Source organism: Blastomyces gilchristii (genome assembly GCF_000003855.2).
Source record: "Blastomyces gilchristii SLH14081 genomic scaffold supercont1.8, whole genome shotgun sequence".
Lineage (NCBI taxonomy): Eukaryota > Fungi > Ascomycota > Eurotiomycetes > Onygenales > Ajellomycetaceae > Blastomyces > Blastomyces gilchristii.
Genome location: NW_003101675.1, coordinates 1,444,240 through 1,452,715, shown reverse-complemented (window position 1 = coordinate 1,452,715; position 8,476 = coordinate 1,444,240).

Below are 8,476 nucleotides of genomic sequence, written 5' to 3'. Positions count from 1 at the left end.
AAGTATTAACATTTTTTCAATATTGATATTTTCAATAGTAATATATTTTTAATAATATTATCATGATAATACAAATTGATAATACTCTCTTTATAATACTTAATATATTTAAGAAATACAACAGAGATTAATCAAGATTATTTATTTACTTTTATACATTAATAATATTCAATCTGAGTTAGTACTAAAATTATAACTAAGCTAAGAAAGAAGATTATTTTCTCTTATAATAATTCTTCTTACACATATCAGTGATCAGTTATTGAAAATAAATTATTATTTTTCTTAAATCTTTATCATATCTTCTGAATTCACTTCTTTTACTTCTTTCACTTCTATTGAAGATTCACAAACTTTTTAAGAAATCACTGTAAATTACAAAGTCTATATTATTAACAATTCAATACAGAATACTCTCTTTCAATTATAATAAATAATCACTTCATTCTTCATATCTGATTCCAGGTTAAAAAATTTATGAAAAACTCAACATAAATATTAAAATGAACTATAAAATAATTATTAATAGAGTATATTATAGATTATTAAAGAGTCATCTCTCTACTGTAATTACTATAACTTTATTCAGAAACATTCATTATAAACTGATTATAACTCTGATGAAATTTCTTAATATTTAAAGTTATCAGAATGCAGATAATAAAAGAAAAATAATTAAAAAATTACTACTAAGCTGATAAGTTACTCTATTAGATAACAATTTTTAATAATACTAACTTTTTAATTTGAAGAAAATTATATGAAAATAATTATGTATTAATACTCTGATTTCATAACTCTCATCTGATAACTTCTGTGAATAATTACTTTGTATATATATATCTCTGAATCTTTCTCTTCAATTAATTTAAAACTCTTAATTCTGAACACTTCTTCAAATACTTAATTCAAATCTTCATATTTTATATTAATTCTGTCTTCAGTTCAATGTTGAGATATACTATAAAGTTAATATATAATATCTAGAATCAGAGTTAAAGAATCATTAAAGAGTGTCTCTTACAGTGAATATATAAACTGATATAAACAATCTTACATTTATAAGAGTTATATGTTATTATATTGATAAGAACTAAACATATTAAGAGACATTAATTGAATTTAAATCATTAATTAGTAGTAATACTGAGAATTATATAATAGAGATATTAATAACTGTAATTAAAAATAACTATTAAGATATTAGTTACAGTCTTCTTATAGTTATAACTGATAATACTGTGAATAACTACATTACAATAAAAAGCTTGAAGTAAAAATTGACTTTGTATTTCTGAAATATTAAATAAGATTACATTCTCTGCATTACTCATATGATTTAACTTATAATATAAATACTAATAAAGAATCTTAACATTGAGATAAAGAATAATGAGATAACTAATTCTTGAGATATAAATGAGATAAAAGTAATTACTTAAGTAACTTTTATATTTACTTTATAAAAGATAATATTTTTTTAATAACACTTTTTAATATTGTTTTTTAATAATGCTTTTTAATAATACTACTGTTAATTTTGAATAGATTAACTAATAATTTAAATATCACAAATTTGAAATATTACTAATATAATTTATATCTTCTCTAAACAATAATAATAATTCTATAATATTTAATAAATAAATAAATCAGTCACATCACTGAATATAATATAGAATATTAGAATATAATATAGTTTAATATATAAGATAACTATTCAGACTCTTAATTATATTAGATAATTAATTAATAAGTGTAACACTCTGATTAAAAAAAGATTCAGATATTGAAACTTTCTGATATAAAATAAACTCAGTTGAAATATATAATTGATTTACTGTTTCAGTTTTATAAGATAACTAAGATAGTTTCAATTATTTATTTATTAATACTGCAGTCAGTCTGATGAGTGTATAATAGTTTACTTACTTATCTTAAGAAGTAAATGAATCACTTAAAAAGAAATTCAGTCTGAGATAATACTATAGTACAGACTATTATTACTGTAAGAGATAAACTGATATATTACTATAGTAAAACTGAATAATCTTTTACAGAGTATTATACTATAGTAGCTCTACTAGATCTCTCTTATTAACTTAATATTTACACTTCTCAAGATTCAATAGAGAAGAAATAAGACTTATATATTAAAATAATCTGAGACTACTATAATATTAATTATCAGAGATTTGAATAAGCAGATATTAGAGATATGAAGATAGTGAAATATAATTCTCTAATAAGTAATAATTTCTGATAAAACTTTATATTATATAGAACTATAATACTAACTTTGAAATAGAACTTATATATATCAATTACAACTGAAAATCAGATAAGATTATATACTTATAAAACTGAATTTAACTGCTATTTTCAAGATAATCTGGATAAATTTATATATTAAATCAATTCTAGAGTTATGAAAAATTATTAAGAGTATATATTCAACTATTACACTAATAATATATAATATTCTAATAATTTCATTGCTAGAGATATGAATAAAGTGAAGATTTTACTCAAGCTAAGATATTTATCATTATCACTAAGAATAATTATAAGAAGAAATAATTAAGAAACTTATAATTATAAAACATAAAATTATCAGATAGTTTAATATCTCTGATCATAGTATATCAGAGAAGTATAGTTTTTATAAGAAAGTGAAGAATATACTTATACAAGAATGTATTTAGTTATTTCATAAGTTTTATTAATAATTATTACTAAATTCTGATTATATAAGTAATCACTGAATAAACTGAATAAAACTGAATTTAATCTTCAGTCTCAGTCTCATTCTGATTTTGAAACAATGATTATCTTTTACTATTTATTCTGAGAAATTACTCTTATTTCACTATTCTTGAATTAAATCTGATTATTTTTCACATCATTTATAAAAGAAATGATTCATTTTCAGGTTTTTTTAATACTTGATTCTGATGAGACTCACATTAAGAAATGTATAAGATCAGATTAAATGAGATTAAATGTGAAATTCATAATCTCAGTAATCAGTCTACTCCGACCTCGTATAATACAGTAATAATCAGTTAGTAATTAACTTTCAACCTTTCAATTCACTTATTCATTCAGCTTATTAATTAATCAAAGCATGTATAGCAGATTTATAATTAATTAAATAAATAGATAATTTCATATAGAATATAAAGAGATGTTTTACAGAATTTTAAAATATATCAAGATAAAAATATTTAATAATTGATTTTAAATTGATTTTAAATTGATTTTGAATTAATTTCAAATTAATTGTTAATTAATTATAGTAATAAAAATAAATTCAATTCATATATTTAAGTAATTAACAATTGATTGAAAATCAGTTGATAATCAATTCAGTGTAAATTATACAAATACTCACTTTATTATTAAATTCAAGAATAATTTCAGTATTAAATTAATTTTAAATTGATTTTGAATTGATTGTAGAATTGATGATAAATAATTAAGTGCTTTCAAATTACAAGAAAAGATGTATTAAGTAAGGTCAGATAGTGACACGGGTCACATTTGCAAGGTCAGTCTTGGAGAATAACGTTGTGTTATGTTGTAATCTAACTACGCGAGTTACACTAAATGAATAGGTTGGGGTGGCACGTGACTAGAGTAGGTGTAGTAATCAACCAACACCCTCTCTTGCTACACTGTGGCCTATAATAAGCTGCCACCCGGGGCCTCCTTCATTCTCAAATCTTTCAAAAATGCAATAATAATTAATTACATGAATCAGACTCTGATTTCCTCATTAGAAAAGGTGTCTGTACAGCAATAACTGTCAAAATCAAGAAATACATGCAAAATTCATTGATTCACTATATCATTATTATCATTCAATCATTTCTTTCTGATCTCTTTCAGACCAATCCTTTTGACAAAATCTTCAAATGCAGGCTTCATCAGTGGCTTGATAAGTCTGTCAGCTATGTTTGCTATAGAATCAATATGTTCTATCATGATTTCCTCTTTTTTAACCAAGTCATGAAGAATATGATATCTAATCTTGATGTGGTGCAACCTTTGTGTTAAGGATTCTTTCTTTGCTAGATCAATTGCTCTCTTATTATCAACTTGTAGATGTGAGCATATTTTCACTTTTTCATCATTCATCAACTCAGTATCATATAACATATTATTCAACCAGATTATCTCATAAGCTGTCTTGCTAGCTGCAATATATTCAGCTTCTGTGATTGATTTGGTGATAAATGTCTGTCTCTGCAACTGCCATGAGATTGATGACCCATTAATCAATATAACATAGTCAGTAGTTGATTTGTATTGAGAATCCGCCCCTGCTCAGTCTGAATCACAGTATGTCACAGAACTCAGGTCCACATCACTGATCTCCTTCCTGTATAATATGTCATGATTTTTTGTCTTCTTGACATAACATAGGACATGCTTCAACACTGCCCAACATGCTTTGTGTGAACATGAGTTAAAACTTGAGAGATAGTTGACTGCGAATGCCAGGTCTGGCCAGCTGCTTGAGACCAAATATTGCAATGATTTCAATTCTTGACAATATCTCATAGCTGTAAAGTCATTATTCAATCTCTCTCTCTCATCAGATGAGAATTCCAGTTGTATGCCAGCTGTCATCAGAGTGTCAGCTGGATTTATCTTATTCATGCTGAAATCTTCAAGAATCTTCTCAATATAATGACTCTGTGTAACTGCTAGATCGCCATTCCTCTGACACTTGATCTTCATCTCAAGATATGACTTGATCTCTTCAACATTCTTTGTCTTAAATCTCTTTATGATCTTTCTCAATACCCAGTCTAATTGCTGTTCTTGAGGTCCTGTCACTCAATAATTATCAATATACAATGTCAGATAGATCTTGTGAACAGAATGATATAGAAATCTGCTGTCATAAGATGATATCTTGAATCTCAATGTAGTCAGATACTTCATTATAAGGAAATACCATACTCTTACAGCTTGCTTCATTTCATATAGACTCTGATGAAGTAATCTCATCAAGTCTTCTCTGTCATGCTTAACACCTGTGAACAGTTGCATATAGATTATCTCATTCTGTGATAGTATATCATTCAAAAACACGGATACATAGTCAATCAATTTAATCTTTCATTCTTTGACAGTTGATATAGTGAATAGACTGTGTGATGTAGGCCCTGATACCACTGCAGTATATGATCTTGTATAATGAATACTCTGCTGTTGCAAGAACTCTCTAATCACTCAGCAAGCTCTAAAGCAGATGATTTCTCTCTTATTATTGAATTTTCAATCATATACTCATTTATCTGTAAGAATATTCATTTCCAGGGCCTTCTCAATGATAATATATGTCTTCTTCTATTCAAATATCTTAATCTTCTTTTTCATTGTCTCATGTCAATAGTCTCAGTCTGAGCTTCTCTTGACTTTCATCAATGTAGTTGATTAATCTGTCAGAACACTTAGAACAGAATCATTCTTATTAATAGAGTCTTCAGACTCTTCATTCATGATAAGCTGTATCTTATTATCTAAAAGATAGATTGAATTAATTGCACTCTCTAAGTTCTCATTTACAATCATCTTCAAAACATCTGACTTTTTCTTCACTAGATGTTATAGTAAGCAGTACTGTCATCTCTCTCTGACATTCAGAATATTCAATTCATTAGACAATTCATTGAATTCTCTCACTGTATTTACAGGTGTATTTACACCCATGTCAAGAGGTTCATTAAATATGATATCTTGTGCAATCTTAAGATGACATGCAACAGAATCCCACATACAATATTAGTGTAATTCTTGGTATTCAATCAGCTGTCATTCTCTGCTGTCAGTTCTATCTGTGAGCTTATTTAACACTTTCAAATCCTTCTTGTAGACCTTGCACTTTCATCTCTGTATTCAATGAACAGAAGATTGCCTCTCAGTTCACACTTTAAAAGATATAAGTGATGTTTCTTTCTTACATTTAAATATCTTTGTTGATGTTGAGAATGTGTTGATTATCATGATTGTGACTTATATTACTTCATCTCAAAGTTCTCTTTCTAATTCACTATTAAATAGTAGGCTTTGTGTCTTTTCTGCTACTATTCAATTCATGTGTTTCACTGGGCCATTTGATTGTGATGTGTCAGATGTAGTCATTTCATACATTATTTCTTTGCTCTGACAGTAGATCTTAAGTTCTTGACTTTTGAACTGTTCTTCATCATCTCAGTGTAGAGTTTTAACTCAACATTGTGTAGTTATCTCAATATCTGTGATGAAATTCATTAATCTTATAGTAGATTCTTTCTTTCTCATCATAAGAATTGCTCATCTATAACAGATTGTATTATCTGTTATACTCAATCAGTAGCTTGCATTTCTTCTAGTGAGAGTGTCATTCTCATTGAAAAGTGTTTTTCCACTCTCTGCCAGATTGATGAAGAATCTCATTACTGGCTTAACAGCTCATGTCATAGATATGAAGATTGAATGTGTCATTTTTATCTGTACACAGATCTTACAGAATGACAAAGCTCTGTCACTCTTTATTCTCATTTCTAGTCATGAATCTGCTGTCATTTTTGCAATATTCATGGAATTCAGATATTCTAGCTTTTAATATCATTGCATCATTGTAAGTTCTATAATCTTTGTATCATTTCTTTCAGATAATGTTAATATTATGTCATCTTTCACCTGTAATATGTTTGCAGGTTTAAAATCATCATTGAGCATAGCAAACCAGATCAAGTCTCTGTATGTAATCAGCCTTTTCATCTCATAGATATCATTCTCATTTAATCTTACTGTAAATGAGAATATACAGTCAGGAGACATAATCAATATAGCATGATTATTCTCATATATCAACTGCTTATAGGTATAACTCTGATGTACAAGCTTATTCATACTCATGAGATTCACTTCTAACTTTGAAACATAGCAGACATCATTTAACAGTATATTCATCTCTTTCACTGAAATCTTTGTATCTTCTATAGCTGCAGCAGGGATCACTGTTCTGTCTGTCATTTTCAACATTACTTTCATCTTCTGAGGTTTTGTCACAACAAGATCTCTGTGAGATGTGACATGAGCACTAAATTCAGAGTCTAGAATTCAGGTATCTTTTCCTGTCTGATCACTTACATAGGTCTTTTCTTTGATGTAAAATACTTGCTTCATGATATTGTGAACAGAAGCAGTACCTGTATTCTCTGCATTCTTGTCTTTATTCTTGTTTCTATTGATGTTGAAATTCAAATTCAAAGAACATTTCTCAGGGTATTTCTTTTAACAGTCAGTCTGAATATGATCAATCTTTTGACAATGATAGCAGGTTCTCACATCATTATCTCTACATTCAGGTTTGAATTCAGTGTTCTTGTTCTTGTCATTGTCTTTCTCTTTGTCCTTGTCTTTCTTATCCTTATCTTGTGCATTGTTGATAGAATTTCTAGATATATCAGTATTTGCTTCATTCATAGCAGAGAGCTGCAAAAGAATATCACAGCACAGACTCATAAAATCATTCTCTAAGAGTTAAGTATTATCTTTGTCAATTTGATTCATTCAATTTCTTATAAATGAGACTCAACCTCTGTTGACTTCTGTAAGCAGTCTGTCAAAAAACACAACATTCAGAATCTCATATTTTAGATAAATATAATCAGTTCTTATAACAATCAGACATTCAATGAAAGCTCTGTCAGATTCTTTACTTTTAAAGATTATTTTAATAAGCTCTTTAAACAAACAAGTTCTGTGTACAGCAGGTCTATCAGAAAAGTTATTCTCTATAATAGTTCATAGAGTATAAGCTGATAATTTGAACTTCTTAAGTATAGTGAAATGAGTCTTAACCTGCAGAGCAATTGCAGATCACATATAATTATATAATCAAAGATTGTGTTCTTTTCAGAAATGTTATATATTCATAGTAGCATTCTTATCAAGATCATTATCTTCAAGAATATCATTGATTTCAGACTGCTCTGCAGTCAAAAGAATTTTCTCTCTTCACATTGAGTAGTTAATAAATTTAGTGAGAACTATTAATCTTTTGATGAGTCTTACTTAGCTTCTGAATTCTTCAAGAACTTTTATTATAACAGATGTCTTCTCTTTCTATTAAAGATATTCTATCAGATTCACTCTTATCTTATCACTTACAAGAGTCTCACCTCTACTGATCTTTATACACTCAATCTTATGCTGAAGTCTTGCAATTTCAAGCCTTATATGAGTCTTCTTGCTCACTGAGCTATTGTTATTTCAGTCACTTGAACTCTCTGCATTGTCTGATATCTCACTGATACCTTCAATCAGATCTTCATATTTATTGAACTTATCAGACTGTTTCTCTGTGATGATTTCATCCAGCTCAAATGTCTCTGAGACAGTCACTTTTCAATTCATTGCAGATGTTAATAAACTCACACTCAATTCTTCTTATACTTCAGATGTTTGTGGATTT